At 44.2% G+C, this 22,147-nt stretch overlaps 2 non-coding genes across 2 annotated transcripts; one reads left to right on the top strand and one right to left on the bottom strand.

The window, feature by feature from the left end:
* The first annotated feature begins 4,007 nt into the window (after positions 1–4,007).
* Positions 4,008–4,114, top strand: LOC131913990 (U6 spliceosomal RNA). Its single transcript, XR_009380051.1, has one exon. It is a non-coding gene; the product is annotated as a U6 spliceosomal RNA (small nuclear RNA).
* A 17,681-nt stretch (positions 4,115–21,795) lies between these two features.
* LOC131913996 (U6 spliceosomal RNA) lies at positions 21,796–21,902 on the bottom strand. The gene has a single exon (XR_009380057.1). It is a non-coding gene; the product is annotated as a U6 spliceosomal RNA (small nuclear RNA).
* Between the last annotated feature and the right edge of the window lie 245 nt (positions 21,903–22,147).

The raw sequence follows: 22,147 nt of genomic DNA, 5'->3' as shown, positions 1-22,147 counted from the left end.
ACCATGGCCATTGCTACAGATTAAAAATTAGTCTTCTATGATAGTCAAACTTACAGTCATGTTAAGTTTTCTAGGTATACTAGATATAATTCAATTAGGTAAGTAATCTTCAGACACTTCAACAGAATATGGCATTTAAAATGTTTTAAGAACTGTGACTTTCTGGACATTGAGACAGGTCTGCTCCTGGCAGTACCAGTCTACTTCAGAGAAGATAATGGGCATTGAAAAAACTCATGGAGTTTGTTTTCTTTGTGGCAAAAGTTAGCCACTGGTAAAAAAAAAAAAAAAGTGTCCTTGCATTGACTGCTTGATGATATGTTGTATAAACTAGACATGCAGGACCCATAGGAAGGTGACCACTGAACTTTACAAGACAAGATGGTCCTTCAGGTTCCTGCTTCGCAGAGGAGACTGCCAGACATTCTACAGGACACAAGAAACAGTGACTGAGAGACTAGGCCTATGAGCTGAAGATGGATGCCCCAACATTGCAGAGGAACTTTGGATGACTGTCTAGGCGGGTAGCTGTCTCTGTCATTTTCAAAAGTTTGGAAGTTGCTTACAAAGCATTTCCTGTTTACTTAGGTAATATTGTGTCCTTCTGAGGTCTTTGATGTAGTTGAAGACTAGACATTTATAATTATGATTTTACCTGGTTATGATAAGAGATAAGTTAGATATGAAACCTTGGACTCACAAATATAGGATAAATAAAATATGTTCTTTAAATTTGCCAAATATAAATGGACTGGATATTGTAACTTTGATTCTTGCTTGATAGCTGTTCTATTATATGTAATTTTACTATGTTAAAGTTAAACCCTTCCTTTTTGACTAGACAGAAAAGGGGAGGTGCTGTGGGATGTTCTGTATGCTGTGAATGTGTTGCTCTGATTGGTTGATAAATAAAAAGCTGATTGGCCAGTAGCCAGGCAGAAAGTATAGGCAGGATAAACAAGACAAGGAGAATTCTGGGAAGAGGAAGGGCTGAGTCAGGAGATGCCAGCCTGCTGTCCAGGGAGCATCATGTAATGGCACACAGGGAAAGCCACAGAGCACATGGCGACATATAGATGAACAGAAATGGGCTGAGTTTAAGTTAAGAGTTAGTCAGTAGTTAGCCTGAGCTAATGGCCAAGCAGTTTTAATTAACATAAGCCTCTGTGTGTTTACTTGGGTCTGAGCGGCTGCAGACTGGGCAGGACACAGGAAAACTTCCAACTGCAGACCATGGCATATTGTTGCTTGTTTTGTACCTTTTGGGGGGCCAGCCACCCAGCTTCCAAATAAATCACACACAGAGGTTTATATTTAATTATAAATGACCAGCCTTAGCTTGGCTTGTTTCTAGTCAGCTTTTTTTTTTAAACTTAAATTAGTCCATCTACCTTTTGTCTCTGGGAATTTACCTTTTTCAATTTCTGTATGTCTTTCTTTCTTCATTGCTGGTTGTGTGTGGCTGGGTGGCTGGCCCCTTGAGTCCTCCTCCTTCTCTGGCTGCTTCCTCTCTCCTCCCAGATTTCTTCTTCTATATATTCTCTCTTCCTGCCAGCCCTGCCTATCCTTTCTCCTGCTTTGCTATTTGCCATTCAGTTATTAGACCATCAGGTGTTTTAGACAGGCACAGTAACACAGCTTCACAGAGTTAAACAAATGCAACATAAACAAAAGTAACACATCTTAACATAATATTCTACAACAATGGCAATGTTGTTGTTTTTTACTCTTTTTTAAAAAATTTATTTATTTATTACATATACAGCATGTATGACTGCAGGCCAGAAGAAGGCACCAGATGTCATTACAGATGGTTGTAAGCCACCATGTGGTTGCTAGGAATTGAACTCAGGACCTTTGGAAGAGCAATCAGTGCTCTTAACCTCTGAGCCATCTCTCCAGCCCTGTTTTTTACTCTTTTGGGTGAGCCTGTCACCCAGCTCCCAAATAAATCACCCACAGAGGCTTATTCTTAATTATGAATGCCCAGCTTTAGCTTGGCTTAGTTTCTTGCCAGCTTTTCTTAACTTTAAATTATCCCATCTACCTTTTGCCTCTGGGCTTTTCCCATTCTCTTACTTCGGTAAATCTTACTCTTACTCCATGGCTGGGTGCTGTGGGATGTTCTGTATGCTATGAATGTGTTGCTCTGATTGGTTGATAAATGAAAAGCTGATTGGCCAGTAGCCAGGCAAGAAGTATAGGCAGGATAAACAGACAAGGAGAATTCTGAGAAGAGGAAGGCTGAGAGAGGAGATGTCAGCGCCAGCCTGCTGTCCAGGAAGCAACATGTAATGGTACACAGGGAAAGCCATGGAACACATGGCAACATATAGATCAACAGAAATGGGCTGAGTTTAAGTGTAAGAGCTAGTCAGTGGTTAGCCTGAGCTAATGGCTGAGCAGTTTTAATTAACATAAGCCTCTGTGTGTTTACTTGGGTCTGAGCAGCTGAGGACCAGGTGGGATGCAGGAAAACTTCAGCTACAGTTGTCTGTATAGCTGAGTGGCTGGCCCCTAGGTCCTCTTCCTTCTCCGACTAGTTCTTCTCTCACTCCTCCATCTCTTTTCTTCTTCCATATATTTTCTCTACCTTCCAGCCCTGTCTATTTCTCTCTCCTACCTCACTATTGTCTGTTCAGCTCTTTATTAGACCATCAGGTGTTTTAGATAGGCACAGTGACACAGCTTCACAGATTTAAACAAATGCAACATAAACAAAAGTAACACACCTTAAAACAATATTCTACTACATGCAACTCTTTAAAGAAAACATTTAATTGAATCTGGCTTACAGGTTCAGAGATTGAGTCCATTCTCATCATGGCAGGAAAGCATGGTGGCATGCAGGCAGACATGGTGCTGGAGAGGTAGTTGAGAGTTCTGCATCCTGATGTGAGTCAGAGTGGGAGACACTGGGGTTGGCATGGGCTTTTGTAACCTCATGGCCCATCCCCAGTGACACATTTCCTCCAACAAGGCCACACCTTTTATTCCTTTCATATGGTGCCTCTCCTTGGTGACTAAGCATGCAAATATATGAGTATACAGGGAAGGGAGGGCATTCTTATTTAAACCACCACTAGTGCTCTGCACCTTGCTTTTTGAGACAGGGTCTTTCATTGACCTGAAGCTCATCAGTTAGCTTGTCTGGCTTGCCAAGGAGACCAGGGATCTGCCTATCCCTGTGTCCTCAACCATGGGGTTGCAATCATGCTCTCCATGCCCAGCCTTTTTTTTTTTCTCTCTCTCTTAATGTGGTTTGTGGCGATTTGAATAAAAGTGGTCCCTATAGCCAGGTGATGGTGGTGCATCCCTTTAATCCCAGCACTCAAGAGGCAGAGGCAGGTGGATCTCTGAGTTTGAGGCCATCCTGGTCTACAGAATGAGTTCCGGGACAGACAGCCAGGTCTGTTGCATAAAGAAACTCTGTCTTGGGTTGGAGATTTAGCTCAGTGGTAGAGCGCTTGCCTAGCAAGCGCAAGGCCCTGGGTTCAGTCCTCAGCTCCAAAAAAATAAAGAAACTCTGTCTTAAAAAACAAAACAAGCCAGATGGTGGTGGCACATGCCTTTAATCCCAGCTTGGGGTGGCAGAGCCAGGTGGATCTCTGTGAGTTTGAGGCCAGCCTGTTCTACAGAGCGAGATCCAGGACAGGCTCCAAAACTACGCAGAGAAACCCAACCAAACAGACAAAAAACAAACAAACAAAACCAAAATAGGAAGTGGTACTATTGGGAGGGGCAGCCTTGTTGGAGTGGGTGTGGCCTTGTTGGAGGAAGTGTGTCACTGCGGGGTAGACTCTGAATTTCAGAAGCTCAAGCCAGGCCCAGTGTCTCACTGTCTCTTCCTGCTGCCTGCATCTCAAGATGTAGAACTGCTGGCTACTTCTCCAGCACCATGCCTGCCTGTGTGCTGCCATGCTTCCCACCATGGTGATAATAGACTAAACTTCTGAATCTGTAAGCCAGCCCCAAGTAAATGTTTTCCTTTATAAGGGTTGCTCTGGGTGCTCACTTCAGCAGCACATATTCTAAAATTGAAACGACACAGAGAAGATTAGCATGATCCCTCCACAAGGATGACACACAAATTCATGAAGCGTTCCATATTTTTAAAGTAAAATAAGAAAGAAAAAAAAAGTTGCTGTGGGAGCTAGAGAAACAGATCTCCAGTTAAGAGCACTGACTGCTCTTCCAGAGGACCCAGGTACAATTCCCAGCATCCATACAGACAGCTTACACCTGTCTGTAACTCCAGTTCCAGGGAATCCGACACTCTCACACAGATATACATGCAAGCAAAACACCAATAAAATAAATCGTTTTTAAAAAAGTTGCTTAGCCGGGCAGTGGTGGTACATGCCTTTAATCCCAATACTTGGGAAGCAGAGGCAGGTGAATCTCTATGAGTTCCAGGACAGCCAGAGCTGTTACAGAGAAACCCTGTCTCGAAAACAAACAAACAAAAAAACAAAAACAAAAGTTGCCTTGGTCATGGTGTCTCTTCACAGCAATAAAATCCTAAAACATGGTTTTAGGAATCAAACTCATACTCATTCTTCTACAGTAAACACTTTACCAATTGAGCTATCTTCCCAACACTTCCCCCAACTCCTCTTTTTTTTTTTTTTTTTAAACTGAGTCTCACAATGTAGCACAAGCTGGCCTGGAGCCTACTACGTAGCCTACACGAACCTAGAGCTCATCTTCCTGTCTTTGCCTTGCAAGCGCTAGGATTATAGATATGAACCACCACTCCTAGCTCTCAGTTGGATTTTCTTGTAGATTAAGAGTCTCTCCAGAAGCCAGGCGGTGGCGGCACACGCCTTTAATCCCAGCACTCGGGAGGCAGAGGCAGGCAGATCTCTGTGAGTTAAGGTCAGCCTGGTCTACAGAGTGAGTTCCAGGACAGGCTCCAAAGCTACACAGAGAAACCCTGTCCGAAAAATAAAAACAAAAACAAACAAACAAACAAACAAACAAAGCGTCTCTCCAGCAAGGCACATACAGTGTTTTCTTCTTGGTATAGTTGGACACCGGACGGCCAGGTGCATTCCCTCACGGACAGAACAGAGGATGACTTCAGCTGTTTACTTGTTTCTGTGCTTGTGAGTGTACTTCCCCATTTCATATCTTAATAAATACCTGATACCTTTAAACACTTGTGGATTTCTCAAATTACTGTGTACGTATCTTTCTGTGTGTGGCTCTGACACAGGACAATACTGCCAGTGACCCAAATGCTTTCTGCCTACACCGAGGGTAACAAAAGATCCTAAGACTACAGAAGAAAGAACGGAAGTTATAACTAAGAACGACTTCCTGGTCTGGCATAGGAGTGCACATTTATGATCTCAGCACTTAGGAAGTGGAGGCAGGGGGATCAGAAATTTAAGACCAGCCTCAGGTACATACCAAGTCGAAGGCTATTCTAAGTTCCATGAGATTTTTGTCTCAAAAAAACAAAAAGAAAAATAGCAAAGAAGGGACTTTTTTTGTCAAGGCACAGTTAACATTTAGTTAAAAGGGGGGCGGGGGCACTCAGGCGTGGTGATGCATGGCTACTATCCTAGTACTCCAGAGGACCGAGGCTGGAGGACCGTCTGTCATGTGAGTTCCAGGCCAGTCTGAGCTAGTGTAAGATTGTCCAAACAAACAAACAACAATAAAGGGGAAAAGATCTTAGCCCAGAAATGATGTCTCTGTATAAAGAAGAAACCCCAATGGATACATCAAATCACTGCATCTAAGGCTCAGGGAACATCATGGAAGAGAGGCAGAAAGACTGTAAGATGGAGAGGCCCAGGAAGCCTCCTGTGAGGCAGTCTCCTAGAAATGGGTGCATAAATGAGGCTGGAACAGTGATCCTGGACATGTGGAAGGGGAAGTTTTCATGGCCTCCCTCCCCTAGACAAAAAACTATAGCCAACTAGTGACTACTGGGAGATGAGAATTAGCCTCTCCCAGAGATGAGCCCCCTTATTGGTTGTCCAATGCAGAGTGGTCAGCCTTGAAACTGTACACACACCAAAATCAAACAGATTTAGCAGGTTGTAGTTATATATATTTGTGGACACACATACATATATACATAGATATATATGTGTATATGTGTGTGTATATATATACACGTAATAATAATAAAAGAAAAAGAGGCTATCAACTTGAAAGTGATGGGAACATGGGAGGGGCATAAGGAAGGGTAGCTTGGAGGGGCTGGAAGAAAGAAAGGGAGGGAGAAAATTATATAATTCCCATTTTCTCTCTCCTTTTTTTTTTTTTTTTTGAGACAGGGTTTCTCTGTGTATCTTTGTGCCTTTCCTGGAACTCACTCTGTAGCCCAGGTTGGCCTCAAACTCACAGAGATCCGCCTGCCTCTGCCTCCTGAGTGCTGGGATTAAAAGCCTGCGCCACCACCACCCGGCACTATTTTTTTTTTTTTTAAGTATGTGCTTAATTGAAATGGGAATTATAGCTGGGTGGTGGCTGGCACACACCTTTAATCCCAGCACTAGGGAGGCAGAGCCAGGCGGATCTCTGTGAGTTCGAGGCCAGCCTGGGCTACCAAGTGAGTTCTAGGAAAGGGACAAAGCTACACAGGGAAACCTTGTCTCAAAAAACAAAACAAACAAACAAAAAGAAGTAGCATACTTAAAAGTGGCATACATTGCTTCTAAAATAATATCATGATGCTTGAAGTGTAGTATCCTATTGGGATTCTGGTAAACTGATTATTTTAACTCTTCAGGTTAGATATTTTCTATATATTTCAATAATATACATTATTATTTAACAGGTTATAGCTTAACTGAAAGATTCCTTCTAGAATTAAAAGTATGTGATTTGTAGATGGTATTTACGATAAAAATTAATTTCAAAATAATTCACTAGAGACAAATCATACTTTATTTATGAAAATTCACCAAAAATCATTAGTAAGTATATTTCAAAATCATTAGTAAGTATATCTATTTATTTATCAAATATTAGTAAGCATATCTATTTATCAAAAATCATTAGTAACTATATCTCAAGCAGTATATTAAAGGTCATCGTGATGATTAGTATTGCCAATTTGAGAGTCTCTAGGATCACCTGAGAGTGGGGCCTTTAGACAAACCTGTGGGATTTTCTTAATTACCTTAATTTACCTGGGAAACCCCATCTTAAATGTGGGTGTGCCATTCCCTGGACAGGTTGTGGGCTGTATAGGATGGAGAAAGTGAGCTGAGTGTTAGCATGTGTTCATGATTGCTCCTGTTCCCGGTGATGTGAGAGGTGACGGGCTGCCTCACGCTCATGCCTCTGTGACTTCTTTGTTACGACAGACTGTGACCTGAGACTGTGGGCCAGAATGAACACTCGCTCTCCTAAGCTGCTTTTATCTGGGTGTTTATCACAGCCATGAGAAATGAAGCCGACACCATCATTTAAGCTAATAATATGGCTCTTCATAGTAAGAATTTCCTTTATATCACAAAATCGTATTTTAATTTGTTTTAATGATAGCAAACCCTGGAAGTGCATATATGAAATATATTGAAATTTGTTATCTTTTTCTGAAAGAAAGAGGGGTGGGGGGAGACAGAAAGAAGAAATTCCTTGGCTCAAGGCTGGTTTCTCTTTTTTATTTCTATTATTATTATGGTTGTTATTGTCATTATTTGTTTTCTAATGAGCGAGAGAAAGAAAGGGTGTAGATTTGCAGGGATTGGGGAGGTGGGGAGGATCTGAGAGGAGTTGGGGGAGGGGAAACTGTAATCAGACTATGTTGTACGAAAGAAAATCTATTTTCTTTTTCTTTTTGTTTCTTGAGACAGGATTTCTCTGTGTAGCCCTGGCTGTCCTGGAACTCACTTTGTAGAGCAGGCTAGCCTTGAACTCACAGAGATCGGCCTGCTGCATTCACATGAACAGACATCACATAAACACATCATAAACACACACAAGCACACACACAAATAACTTTTTTTTAAAAAAGAGAAATTTATAACAATTTTAGTAGAGTACCTTTAATTTCTATTGAATCTAAACTTTTAAATTTTATCATTTTTAAATAATTAATAATTAATTTGAAATTTTGAAATAATTAAACTGAAATTAAAATTAATTTGAAAAATTAATTCCTTTTTCTTTTTTTCTTTTTTGTTATGTATATAGTATTCTGCCTATGTGCATGCCTGCAGGCCAGCAGAGGGCACCAGATCTCATTAAAAATGGTTGTGAGCCACCATGTGGTTGCTGGGAATTGAACTCAGGACCTCTGGAAGATCAGCCAGTGCTCTTAACCGCTGAGCCATCTCTCCAGCCCCCAAAAATTAATTCTTCAGGTGTGGCTCTCTACTCAGAACTGTCCTGATGGGGGGAGGTCCACTCCAGTTGTTGGTGGCACTTTCTGGTAGCAGTTCAGACAAAAAAGAGTTTGACAGGAAAAAATTACTCACCTTCTTTTAAATTAAAAATTTATTTATTTTTTATATGTATAAGTGTTTTGCCCACCAGTATGTCCATGCACCACACATATGTGTGTGGTGCTGGTAAAGGCCAGAAGAGGGCATCAGATCTTGGGCTGTCATGAGGGTGCTATGTTATAGAATATTATTTTAAGGTGTGTTACTTTTGTGTTGCATTTGTTTAACTCTGTGAAACTGTTTTACTGTGCCTGTCTAAAACACCTGATGGTCTAATAAAGAGCTGAATGGCCAATAAGTGAGGCAGGAGAGAGAAAAACAGTCAAGACTGGCAGGCAGAGAGAATATATAGAAGGAGAAATCTGGCATGAAAAAGAAAGAGCCAGAGAAGGAGGAGGACCTAGGGGCCAGCCACCCAGCTACACAGCCAGCCACAGAGTAGGAGTAAGATTTACAGAAGAGAACAGGAAAAGCCCAGAGGCAAAACGTAGACAGGATCATTTAAGTTAAGGAAAGCTGGCAAGAAACAAGCCAAGCTAAGACTGGGCATTTATAAGTAAGAATAAGCCTCCATGTATGATTTATTTGGGAGCTGGGTGGCGGGCCCCCAAAAAAGAGTGAAAAACACCAAAAACAGTGCTGGGATTCAAACTTGGGTCCACTGGAAGAACAAGTGCTTTTAACCCCTGAGCCATCTCTCCAGTCCTGATTACTTGGCTTTTGCTCTCTTGGCTTCAATCTTGTCGTGTTGATTTACCCCTTAGCCACTGCTATGGATTCCTTTGCTGATATCAGAACCAGCATTTCCAAGCTTTCGTTGTGGACTAGGGACCAGCAGCTTTTCAGGAACCTCTCAGTGTTAGACTACCAGACTGCCAAGGCATCCAGCCTTGTGAACTGATCAACTACCCAGTTGTGGGACTTCCCAGTGAAGAATCAGCCACCGTGGGACTAGTCAAAAGGCTGAGGTTCTAGCCTCAGGGGCTTGGCAACTACAGGGTTCTCAGCCTTGGGTGTGATGCAGATGTTGCTTTTTTTTTTTTTTTTTTTTTTTTTCAAGACAAGGTTTCTCTGTGTAGCCCTGGCTGTCCTAGAACTCACTCTGTAGCCCAGGCTGGCCTCCAGCTCACAGAGATCCACCTGGCTCTGCCTCCCGAGTCCTGGGATTAAAGGAATGGGCCACCATCACTGCTGCTGCTGTCTTCTCCTGTGCCTCTGCCGCCGCCGCCGCTGCCGCCGCCGCCGCCGCCGCCGCCGCCGCCGCCGCCGCCGCCGCCGCCTCCGCCGCCGCCGCCGCCACCACCACCACCACCACCACCACCACCACGGCCACCACCACCGGGTGTTGTTGCTATTTAAGGTAAACTGACGGTAGTGGTTTAGAAAACGTCTCCCATAGTCTCAGGCATTTGAATACTTGGTCCCCAGTTGGTAGTGCTATTTGGGGAGGTATTGTTGGTTTTCAATGCGGCACTTTTACAGTGCGAGGAAAGGTCAGAGGCACGACAAAACCCAGTATCAGAGCTTTACTGGGAGGAAGGGGGTGGAGGAACAGAAGAGAGCGTGACCAGGCTTGGGGCAGAGACACGTGCGGGGGGGGGGGGGCGGGGGGGGCGGAGAGCAGAAGAGAGAGGGGAGGATCTGTGTCCAGCTTTTAAGGATTCTCCTGCACGTGCCCAGGTGGGCTCATGGAGCTATGCCACGCATGCACTGATTGCGTGACCATGCTGCATGCATTTGCACAATCACACGGCACACTGATGACGTAAGACATAAGGCCCCTTGCTTAGCTACTGAACTTGGCTGCTGTGGCAGAATCCTAACACGTGTGGCTTTGCTGATGTATCTTGTGGATGGACTTACAGTTTAAAGACTCATGTCATTTCTAGTGCATTTCTCTGCTTTGTGCTTACTATCCAAGGTGTCACTCTCTTGTCCAGATGCTCCAGCTGCCATACCTGCCACTTGCTATCACGCCTCTCCGTCATGATGAGCTCTCATCTCTCTGGTACTATAAGTTCCTCCTACAAGTTACCTTCATCATGGTGTTTTAGCACAGCTAGAGAACAGAGACTAATACGGAAGTTGGTGCCAGGAGTGGGCTACTGCTGTAAAGAAACCGACCATTCTGTGTTTGGGAGGTGTGTGGAAGACTTTAGAACTTTGGACTAGAAAACTTAAACACTAAGCAGAACATACTGGGCCATCCTGGTAATGTTATGCCCAGATCTTGGAGACTCCCAAAAGACCACGATGGAGACTAAAGCCCATATGTAAAAGCAAAGAGCCTTTATTTTCAAGCTCAGAGCTCGGACTCTGTCCCATGCAATGGTGAGAGCAGAGAGCCCAGAACTCAGGCAGGGAGGGGTTTTTAATCATAGCAGAGGGTGTGGTGAGGGGGGTTAGGGAATGTTTGGAATGTCGGGTATTTCTCTTAGATGCAGGCCCCACTCAGTGGGGTCAGCTTATGGCTTTTCCTGGGTCCAGATGTTGCCTGCCAGAAGCTGTGTCTGGGCCTCTAAGCCTGTCATGGCAGCTGTGTGGCCAAGCTGTTTTGCCACCCCATCCCCCCTCCTCCAGTAGGATCCTGGAAGATGGTAGTGCAGAGAGCCATGCAGACTGGAGACCCAGCTCAAGAAGCTTCAGAAGAGAACAATATTAACAACTAGGCTAGAGACCATTCTAGTGATATTTTGGCAAAGAATGTAGTTGCTTTCTGTCCTTGGGTTGGGAACTTGCCTGAGGCAAAATTTTAAAGTAAGGGATTACTTTATTTGACAGAGGAGATTTCAAGGCAGTCTAACATTGATTCTATTGAATGGTTTTTTTTTTTTTTTTTGCTTTATGTAAATCTTTATTTCTTCTTTAAGGGAGTTTTTCATTTCCTCTTTAAGGGTCTCTGTCATCTTCTTTTTTGGTTTTTTCGAGACAGGGTTTCTCTGTGTAGTTTTGCGCCTTTCCTGGAACTCACTTGGTAGTCTAAGCTGGCCTCGAACTCACAGAGATCCACCTGGCTCTGCCTCCCGAGTGCTGGGATTAAAGGCGTGCGCCACCACCGCCCGGCGCCCTCTGTCATCTTCTTAAAGTCATTTTTAGGATTGATTTCTTCTCCTTCTTCTGCCTTGGTATGTTCAGGTCTTGCAGGTGTAGAATCACTAGGTTCTGATGTTGTCATATAGGTCTTTATGTTGTTGCCTGTATTTTTGCACTGGCGTCTACTCATCTCTTCCTCTGCTCAGTACAGGCAGTGCCTGTGTCTGAAGATATCTCTCTTGTTCTAATTGATAGTCTTGGTCCACTAGGAGTTCTTGGTTGAATCAGTGCTGTTGGGCTCTGTTTCTTCGGGAGCAGTTTAGTCCAATCAGTGTTAGTGGGTTCTGTCTCAGGGAGCAGTTGTTCACCGGTGCAGGGTGGGCTTGAATGGTTATTAATGATCACTCTTATGCAGGTCTACAGTGAAAAAGAGCAAATGGGGAAGAAAAAAATACAAAATGTAATTTGGAAAGAAAAAGGACACTTGCGAGCTTAGTGTCACAACCAAGGCTTGTGCTTGGAGAGAGGTTGTCATTGTTAAGGAGATTAGCCCCTTTTTCCCCCTTTCCTGGGGCAGTGTTTCAAGTCAGGGTTTCACTGTGTGTAGCCTTGGCTGTCCTGGAACGTGCTCTGTAGACCAACCTGGCCTCAAATCTCACAGAGATCTGCCTGTCTCTGCCTCGCAAGTGCTGGGATTAAAGGTGTGTGCCACCCCCACAGGCGCACAAGGCATTTTCTGCCCCTGGAAAGCAACTGCATTCAAATGCTGCAGTTAATGTAGTTCAGGGAGGCCGGGCTCCATCCAAGCGGGCAGCCAAGTCTGTGAGTGTTGTCCACATAGTGTTACTTTAAAGTTATGACGGGTTCATGAGGAAAGGGGGTGTGGAATCTTTTTTGGTTTTTTTTTTTTTTTTTTTTTTGGTTTTTCAAGATAGGGTCTCTCTGTGTAACAGTTCTTACTGTCCTGGAACTGGCTCTGTAGACCAGGCTGGCCTTAAACTCAGAAGTCCACCTCCCGAGTACTGGGATAACAGGTGTGTGCCACCACGTCAGGCAGTTGTAGTATTCTGCCCAGATCGGGGGGACCCCCAAAAGACCACCATGGAGACCAAATCCCATATGTAAAAGCAAAGAGCCTTTATTATCTTCAAGCTCTAGGGCTTGGTCCCTCTGTCTGTCCGACACAGTCGTGAGAGCAGAGAGCCCTGAGCCCAGGTTGGTTAGAGTTTTTATCATAGCAGTGGTTGGGGTGAGAGGATTTCCAGGGTTCAGGACCCTGATTGGCTGACACTTGTCTAGAGATATCAGTAAAACAAAAATAGGTGTGTGCTAGACTCCAGGACATCTGGCCACCTTCTAATGGTTGGAATGTTTGGGATGTCAGGTACTTCCTCACCCTGGGTAGATCCCTGGGTGGGGTCAGCTTATGGCTTTTCCTGGGTCTGGGTGTTGCCTGCCAGTAAGCCTGTCACAGAAGCTGTGTGTGGGCCTCTAAGCCTGTCATGGCAGCTGTGTGGTCAAGCTGTGTTGAGGCCCCTCTACTGTAGAATCTTTGTCTGAGGTTTCAGATGGCTACTGAGGCCAGATAATGTATGGCAGAGGAGTTCCAGGGTGAAGGACCTGAGAGGACAAGAGGCCCTTCGAGGTCATTGTGTGAAACTGTGGAAGTTTAGTCTGGGTTGTGTTGGAGACCTCAAGGTGTTGGAGGTGCCAGAGCTGTGAGACATCCGCCAAGGAGATCTGCGTGCCATGGGTGGAACCAGCCCAAGAGAGAGAAGTATGTTGCAGGCAGCAAAGCTGGAGGGGCAGCGAAGACCTCGGAGTCAATACGCCCAGACACCCGACACTCAGCACAAAGGAGATTTATTACTCCAGAGGGACAAGTGGACTGGACACAGACACCAGCACCTGGCCTAGGTGCGACTGTTTTATGGTCCAGAGAGGGGAGGCAGAAAACGGGGAGGAGTAGAAGCCCTAGTATAGTCTAGATGGCAAGATTTCCTTGGCCAGGAGAATTGTGGAACGGGGAATGGGAACATATACCCAGGTACATTGTGGGAAAGGCAGGAAGGCACACCCAGGTGCATTCTGGGAAGGAGAAACAGCCTGCTGCCATTTTAGCGGCCTGAAGCTGTTCAAGGGTGGGAAAGGACGGGGCTGGTACTAACAAGCAGAGCTATCTAAGCCGCCTGACACTGGACATGGTGTTTTCCCGGCTGGGTTTTAGGCTTGCTTTGGTCTAGTATTTTCTTACTATTCCCCCATTCCTCCTTTGGACATGATAATGTATATTCTGTTCCACTGTATGTTGGAAGCATATAATTCACTTCTTTATTTTACAGGTAGTTACAATTAAGAGATTGCCCTGAGTCTCAAAAGAGACTTTGGACTTTTAAACTGTGTTGAAACTATAAAAGACTATGGTAGGGCTGGAGAGATGGCTCAGAGGTTAAGAGCACTGACTGCTCTTCCAGAGGTCCTGAGTTCAATTCCCAGCAACCACATGGTGGCTCACAACCATCTGTAGTGAGATCTGGTGCCCTCTTCTGGTCATACATGCTGTATACAAAAAAAAAAAAAGACTATGGTAATTTTGAAATTAGACTAATTTTGTAATATGATATGGCCACAAGACTGTGGAGCCCAGGACCCGGAATGTGGTGTTTTAAATGAGGACTGTCTCCCATAGTCTCAGACATTTGAATACTTGGTCCCCCTTGGTGGTGCTGTTTGGGGAACACTTAGGAGGCGTGGCCTTGCCGGGGAAGTATGTCACTGGGATGGGCTTAGAGCTTAGAGACTTGTGTCATTTCATTTTTTCTTTCCTCCCCTTTTACTTTTATTTTATGTTTTGACTGCATGTATATCTGTATACCATGTTGGTCTAATGCTTGCATAGCATGAACAGGGCCTTGGATTGGATCCCCAGCATCACATACACAATGCAAGGAGGTGAATATCTGTAATTTTTAGCACTAAGGAAGGTGGAGACAGGAGGACCAGAGGTTCCATAAAGAGTTGGGGACCAGGTCAGGATACATCATAAGACCCTGTCTAAATATATAAAAATTATAGTGAAATGTTATTATAAATATGTAATTATATATAGCATATATATATTTATAATATATATATAATATATAAGTTATAAGAATGATAAGCAGCGCTGGTTACTGGTGCTGGTTACCAAGCGGAAAGGTCATGACAAAACCCAGTGTCAGTATCAGAGCTTTATTAGGAGGAAGAGGAGGGGGGAAACAATTGAACCAGGCCTGGGGAAGGAGCACATGCAGAGAGAGAGAGAGAAAGATGGTGGGGGGAAGAGAGAACAGAACAGAGAGAGAGAGGGTGGGGTCAAAGTCACGAATCTGTAAGGCGCAGGTGGGCTTACAGAGCTATGCCACTCATGTGCAGACTGTGTGACAACACTGGGCATTGGTAATCACCAGTGCACACTGGTAACATAAGATACAAGACCCTTTGCCTAACTCCTGAACTGCGCATGTACGGTCATGTAGCTGGAGTGAGGGCAGAATTCTAACTATATATATATATACTTTTTTCCCCCTGTGACTGGAGTCATGGTTCAGCATGTGCTAGAGTTGGGGTCATCAGTATCCACATAAATGCTGGTGGTATGGTGACTGACCTGTAATCCTAGAGCCCTAAAGGTGGAGGCAGGGGACCCCCCAACCAAATGGCTGACTAGCCTAGCTGAGTAAGGAAGTGACCATCTCTCAAGATATAAGGTAGGGATGGACTGAGAAAGATACCTAACACCAACCTCTTCTGGACTCTCCTGGCACCATGCCCATACACACATGTAGGCACTCCCACAGACACACAAAATAAAAATAAATTGGAGCTGGAGAGATGGCTTAGCAGTTAAAAGCATTTGCTATTCTTAAAAGAGGACCCAAGTTCAGGTCCCAGAACCCACCTCAGGCAGCTGGCAACGGCCAGTAACTCCAACACAAGGGGATCTAATGCCCTCTTCCGGCCTCTGCAGGCACTCACATACACGTAATAAATAATCTAATAAATCGTTAAAAAACATACCTCGTAATTTCTGGCCAATATTTGGCACCTAGTGAATAGTTATAGGTGAATGAAAGAATAGTTTTTAAACCTTGGAGTTGCTAGTAGGATAGAGTCTCTATTTCCTGCTGGTTTCCTGTCTAAGAATCAAGAAATGAAGAATGTGGTACAAAAGATGAGAATAATAACAGAAGAAATCTAACCTAGAGCTCAGAAAGACTGTCAAATGATACTCTTTAATGTGAGTGTGGGATGGGGTGAGATAGCTCAATGTCTACAGAGGGGAGGCTGCCCGTTTCCTGATCAACATCAACTCTTCTATGCTTTATTTTATTTATTTATTTATTTATTTATTTATTTATTTATTTATTTTGGTTTTTCGAGACAGGGTTTCTCTGTGTTGCTTTGCGCCTTTCCTGGAACTCACTGTGTAGACCAGGCTGGCCTCAAACTCACAGAGATCCGCCTGCCTCTGCCTCCCGAGTGCTGGGATTAAAGGCGTGCGCCACCACCGCCGGGCTTGGCTTTCTTTTATTTTTATTTTATGCACATGTGTGTTTTGCCTGCTTATATGTCTGTGCACCAGACATGTATGTGCAGTGCCAGAGGAGATCAGAAGGGGGTGTTAGATCACCTAGAATTGGAGTTACAGATGGTTATAAGTAACCATGCCAGTTCTGGGAATTGAACCCTGGTCCTCTGCTCTGCAAGAGTAGCCAGCGCTCTTAACTCCCGAGCCATCTCTCCATCTCTAGGCCCTCATGCTTTTCTTTCTTTCTTTCTTTCTTTCTTTCTTTCTTTCTTTCTTTCTTTCTTTCTTTCTTTCATTTTCTTTTTTGTTGTTGTTTTGTTCTGTTTGTTTTTCCTTTGCATACCCCTTGGCTGTCCTGGAACTTGCTCTGTAGACCAGGTTGGCCCTGAACTCACAGATATCTGCCTGCCTCTGCCTCCCGAGTGCTGGAATTTAAGTGTGCCCCACCAGGGGCTGGCTCCCTCATGCTTTCTTAATAACTTAGCTCCCTCATGTGACTGAGGGTGGCAATGTCCCCCTTAGAAACACTGTATCTTTTAGACTCTGCTGTAGAGTAACAGGAGAGGTGGGTGGGAGCACTTGGTTGAAGGCTCTTGGAAAACTGTTTTTAAAAGGCTGATTTGCTGGTCCTGGTGGTACACACTTTGAATCCCAGCGCTGGGAGCCAGGAGCAGGTGGATCTACCTGGTGAACAGCCTGGTCTATACCCTGTTCAAAAAGAAAAAGGAAGACTGACTGTGCCCAGAAGCCTCCTCCTTTCTGCCATCCAGAACATGGATATGGGATCTGGAGTTGTGCATCTTGGCAGTCACGAGCTAGTTCACCACAAAGAGCTGGAAGGAGCCTGAGCCTGGCTGGGAGGGAAGCACTCTGCCAGCTTGGCTTGCCTGTTTCAAACCTCTGCACGTGAGAAGGGAATCATTTTTAGTTTCTTTAAAACCATTCTTTAATTTTGTTAAAAAAAAATCAGCAGTGGTAGTAGTTTCTTTTTATTTTTAGGGGCATAGTGTTTTGCTTGCATACAAGTCTGTGCACCATGTATGTGCCTGGTGCTCAAGGAGAAGAGGGGTCAGATCTCCTGGAACTGGAGTTACAGATGGTTGTGAGCCACCATGTGGGTGCTGGGATTTGAACCCAGGTCCTCTGGGAGAGCAGTTAGTGCTCATAACCACTGAGTCATTTCTCCACCCTCAAACTATTCTTTTGTTTTGTTTTTTCAAGACAGGGTTTCTCTGTGTAGTTTTAGTGCCTGTCCTGGTTCTTGTTGTGTAGACCAGGCTGGCCTCAAACTCGCAGAGATCTGCCTGGCTCTGCCTCCCGAGTGCTGGGATTAAAGGCGTGCGCCACCACCGCCCGGCGTCCTTAAGCTATTCTTGATTAGATTTTCAGTTTCACTTGTCCAAACCTAATCTTAGTAGAGTTTGTACAGAGAACCTTCTTATGCCTGGGGTGTTTGGCATAAGCATGCTTTCCCGTCAGGCATTGTACACATATTTATTCTTTTTATCTTTGTGACAGTGCACAAAAGTGGGACAGATTGTTCCTTACAAGCTAGATGTCACTAGCAGCTGAGTTACTTCACCTTCATATCCCTGTAAAATGAAGACAATAGTAGCTCCTGTGCACACAGCCGTGAAAATTGCATTTGTGCATATACACAGCTCGCTAGAACTGTGCTTGGCATACACGGAGTGCTCAGTGTTAGCCACTGCTGTATTGTCAACAACACAGTCGTGGTCAGAGGCCTGGTGTGGCTCAGAAAGCTTCAGCAACTTGTTTAAAGTCACATAGCAGGAGGCCAGCGAGATGGCTCAGTGGGTAAACGCGCTTGCCACCAAGTCTGTAGCCTGAGTTCAATCCCCAGGACCCATATGGTGGAAGGAGGGAACTAACTTATCCCCTGACCTCCGCATGCTAAGCAGGGCAAGATTCAAACCCTGTGTGATGTTTGAAAGTGAGCATTTCCGCACGGCATCCCGGAAGAACCTGAGGCAAAAGTAGAGAGACAGTGCAGGAGGAATGAACAAAACGCCCAGCGCCTCTCGTTCCTGTGCACCAGTGTTCAGAGCGGAGGAGCGTCGTCCCTCTCGCCCCCTTGTGGCCGAAGGGGCTCGCTGTAGACGCTAGTTTTTTAGAGAAAAGCTGGAAGGGAGAGCCAATCTCTCTCTCCTCTGTGGGAGAGTGGGGGCCTACCAGAAGGGAAGCAGTTACCAAGTTCAAGGGGGCCATGCCCGATGCCTACTTCTTTTCTCTCCCTCCCTCTTTCTTCCTTTTATACTGGTGACTCAGCCCAGGGTATCACACGTGCTAGACATACACTCCACCACCACTTGCCCTCGGTGCCTAACTTCTGAGTCCCAAGTTCATTTACAGGGCTAGGAGTGTCAAGTCAGCCTGCCATAAAAATGAGGCCTAGAAAATGCTAGACACTGATAAGATTTTCTTAAGGATGATACAGGGTTCTCAAGAGAAGAAATTAGTCCCCTCCCTCCCAGAACTCACCACATAATGAATCTACTTGAGCAATCAAGGGACAGAATGATGTGTGGCTAAAAACAGATTCTTGAGCTAGACTCTGCGTAAATCCTGTTCTCTGTGTGGCCTCAGGCAGGACACTTGTTTCTTCACCTAGAGGCCGGGGACATAGCTCAATGGCTGTTGAGGGCTGGGCTGACCCAGGCTTTCCCCGAGGCCCTGACTTATGAAGAAAGAACACAGTTCCTTCTCTAAATACAGGAATCTGTGGGGCAAGGCCAGTAATGGCCTGGGGCCAGGGCCTTGGGGGTAGCTATGGCTTCAGATCCTGAGAACACAAGGCTTTCCACTGTATGGAGCTTTGGTTATCAGTCCCAGGGCTTCTGTGTGCTCCATCTGTAATGTTCTTGAGATATCCTAGGTTCCCTCTGCGCAACATTGTTTGAGTAACTTCCCTCCGACTTGGTCCCATTACCTGATATTTCCTGCTGACTGTGTCCCATTTCTCTGCTGGAAATAGTATATAAGCTGCTGGACTTCTTAATAAGCTTGCTTGGCATAAAGCATAGCTTGTGCAAGACTTCCCGTTCCAAATTTGTCTATTCCGTTATCTTCTGATTCCCTGGTCCTCTCTCTCTGGACCTGTCACTGAAGAATGTCCTGCTCATTGAGGTCAAATGGCAGAGCACCTGCCCACCACGTACAAGGCTCTGGGTTCAATCCTTGCATCATACATACATATATACATATGTGTTTGTTCACTTAAAATGGGGTTAATACAGTGAGACATGTTAAATACAGGCTTACAGCACAATGGGAGAATCCCGGAGGGCAGAAGTTTGCTACCGATGTTCCGTCCCCCCCCCCCCATGTAAGAACAAAAGGTTTCATTTATTCCAGCCTAGGCAGGGACCTCCCCAACACCACATTACAGCAGGTGAAAAGAGGGAAGGTCCTGAGCACCCACTTCAAGGGCTTTATATAGGAAAAGTTTTTTTTCTTTTCTTTTTTTTTTATTTTTTTTTTATTTTTTATTTATTTATTTATTTATTTTTTGGTTTTTCGAGACAGGGTTTCTCTGTGTAGCTTTGCGCCTTTCCTGGGACTCACTTGGTAGCCCAGGCTGGCCTCGAACTCATAGAGATACGCCTGGCTCTGCCTCCCGAGTGCTGGGATTAAAGGCGTGCGCCACCACCGCCCGGCTTTCTTTTATTTTTTATTTATTTAAATTAATTAATTAATTTATTTTTCTATTATCAGCTTGATACAGTATAAATTCTTTTTTTTTTTTTGTTTTTTTTGTTTTTTTTGTTTTTTTTCAAGACAGGGTTTCTCTGTGTAGCTTTGCGCCTTTCCTGGAACTTACTTGGTAGCCCAGGCTGGCCTCGAACTCACAGAGATCCGCCTGGCTCTGCCTCCCGAGTGCTGGGATTAAAGGCGTGCGCCACCACCGCCCGGCTTTCTTTTATTTTTTATTTATTTAAATTAATTAATTAATTTATTTTTCTATTATCAGCTTGATACAGTATAAATTCTTATCTTAATAGTGAAATGTTTCATTGAGGCTTGCTCAGTAATTGAGTAAAACCAAAACTTATTATAAGTCACAATCATCCTAGGGTCCCCCAAGCTATATATATAGCCTCTATGGTTCTGTGGGTTGCAGTCTGATTGTTCTTTGCTTTATATCTAGAATCCACTTATGAGTGAGTACATACCATGTTTGTCTTTCTAGGTTTGGGTTATCTCACTCAGGATGATTTTTTCTAGTTCCATCCATTTACCTGCAAATTTCATGCTGTCTTTGTTTTTCTCTGCTGTGTATATGTACCACATTTTCTTAATCCATTCTTCAGTTGACGGGCATCTAGGTTGTTTCCAGGTTCTGGCTATTACAAATAATGCTGCTATGAACATAGTTGAGCGTGTATCTTTGTGGTATGAATCAGCATTTCTTGGGTATATGCCCAAGAGTGGTATGGATGGATCTTGAGGTAATTTGATTCCTAATTTTCTGAGAAACCGCCATACTGATTTCCACAGTGGTTGTACAAGTTTGCATTCCCATTAACAGTGGAGGAGAGTTCCCCTTGCTCCACATCCTCTCCAGCATTGACTGTCATTAGTGTTTTTGATCTTAGCCATTCTGACAGGTGTAAGGTGGTATCTCAGAGTTGTTTTGATTTGCATTTCTCTGATGATTAAGGATGTTGAGCATTTTTTTAAATGTCTTTCAGACATTTGTGATTCTTGTTTTGTGAATTCTCTGTTTAGCTCTTTAGCCCATTTTTTAATTGGATTGTTCAGTATTTTGATATCTAGTTTCTTGAGTTCTTTATATACTTTGGAGATCAGTCCTCTGTCAGATGTGGGGTTGGTGAAGATCTTTTCCCACTCTGTAGGCTGTCTTTTTGTCTTATTGACTATGTCTTTTGCCCTGCAAAAGCTTCTCAGTTTCAAGAGGTCCCATTTATTAATTGTTGTGCTCAGTGTCTGTGCTGTTGGTGTTATATTTAGGAAGTGGTCTCCAGTGCCAAAGCGTTCAAGAGTACTTCCTACTTTCTCTTCTATTAAGTTTAGTGTAACTGGATTTATGTTGAGGTCTTTGATCCACTTGAACTTGAGGGTTTTTTTTTTTTGGTTTTTCAAGACAGGGTTTCTCTGTGTAGCCTTTCCTGGATCTCGCTCTGTAGACCAAGCTGGCCTTGAACTCACAAAGATCTGCCTGCCTCTGCCTCCTGAGTGCTGGGATTAAAGGCATGTGCCACCACCGCCCCGCGGACTTGAGTTTTGTGCATGGTGACAGATATGGATCTATTTGTAATCTTACATTTTGACATCGTTATGCCAGCACCATTTGTTGAAGATACTTTCTTTTTTTCCATTGTATAGTTTTGGCTTCTTTGTCAAAAATCAGGTGTTCATATGTGCATGGATTAATGTCAGGGTCTTCAATTCTATTCCATTGGTCCGTATGTTGGTTTTTATACCAGTACCAAGCTGTTTTTGTTACTATAGCTCTATAGTAGAGCTTGAGGTCAGGGATGGTGATGCCTGCAGAGGTTGCTTTATCATACAGAATTCTTTTAGCTATCCTGAGTCTTTTGTTTTTCCATATGAAGTTGAGTATTTTTCTTTCCAGGTCTGTGAAGAATTGTGTTGGGATTTTGATGGGGATTGCATTGAAGCTGTAGGTTGCTTTTGGTAAGATTGCCATTTTTACTATGTTAATCCTACCTATCCATGAGCATGGGAGATCCTTCCATTTTCTGATATCTTCTTCAATTTCTTTCTTTAGAGATTTAAAAAAATATGGAACGCTTCATGAATTTGCATGTCATCCTTACACAGGGGCCATGCTAATCTTCCCTGTATCATTCCCGTTTTAGTATATGTGCTGCCGAAGCGAGCACCGTAGCAGCAATCTTAAAAGGTCTTATTAATAAAAACAAACCCGGAGCCAGATACTGGGGTGAATGCTGGAAGATCAGAGAGACAGAACCAGCCATAGCCACCTCACCTCGCCAATTCCTCAGCTGGTCCTGTTTCCTCAGACTGGAAGCCTCCAAGTCCTCATCCAAATGCATCTCAGCTGAACTGATGCTAAAAACCTAAAGGCTTAACCAGGCTTAGTTCCTGGTTTTCACGCCTTATATAC

This window comes from Peromyscus eremicus, chromosome 6 (genome assembly GCF_949786415.1).
Source record: "Peromyscus eremicus chromosome 6, PerEre_H2_v1, whole genome shotgun sequence".
Taxonomy (NCBI): Eukaryota; Metazoa; Chordata; class Mammalia; order Rodentia; family Cricetidae; genus Peromyscus; species Peromyscus eremicus.
Note: the sequence above shows the minus strand (reverse complement) of the source record. Positions and strands in the feature narration are given on the sequence as shown.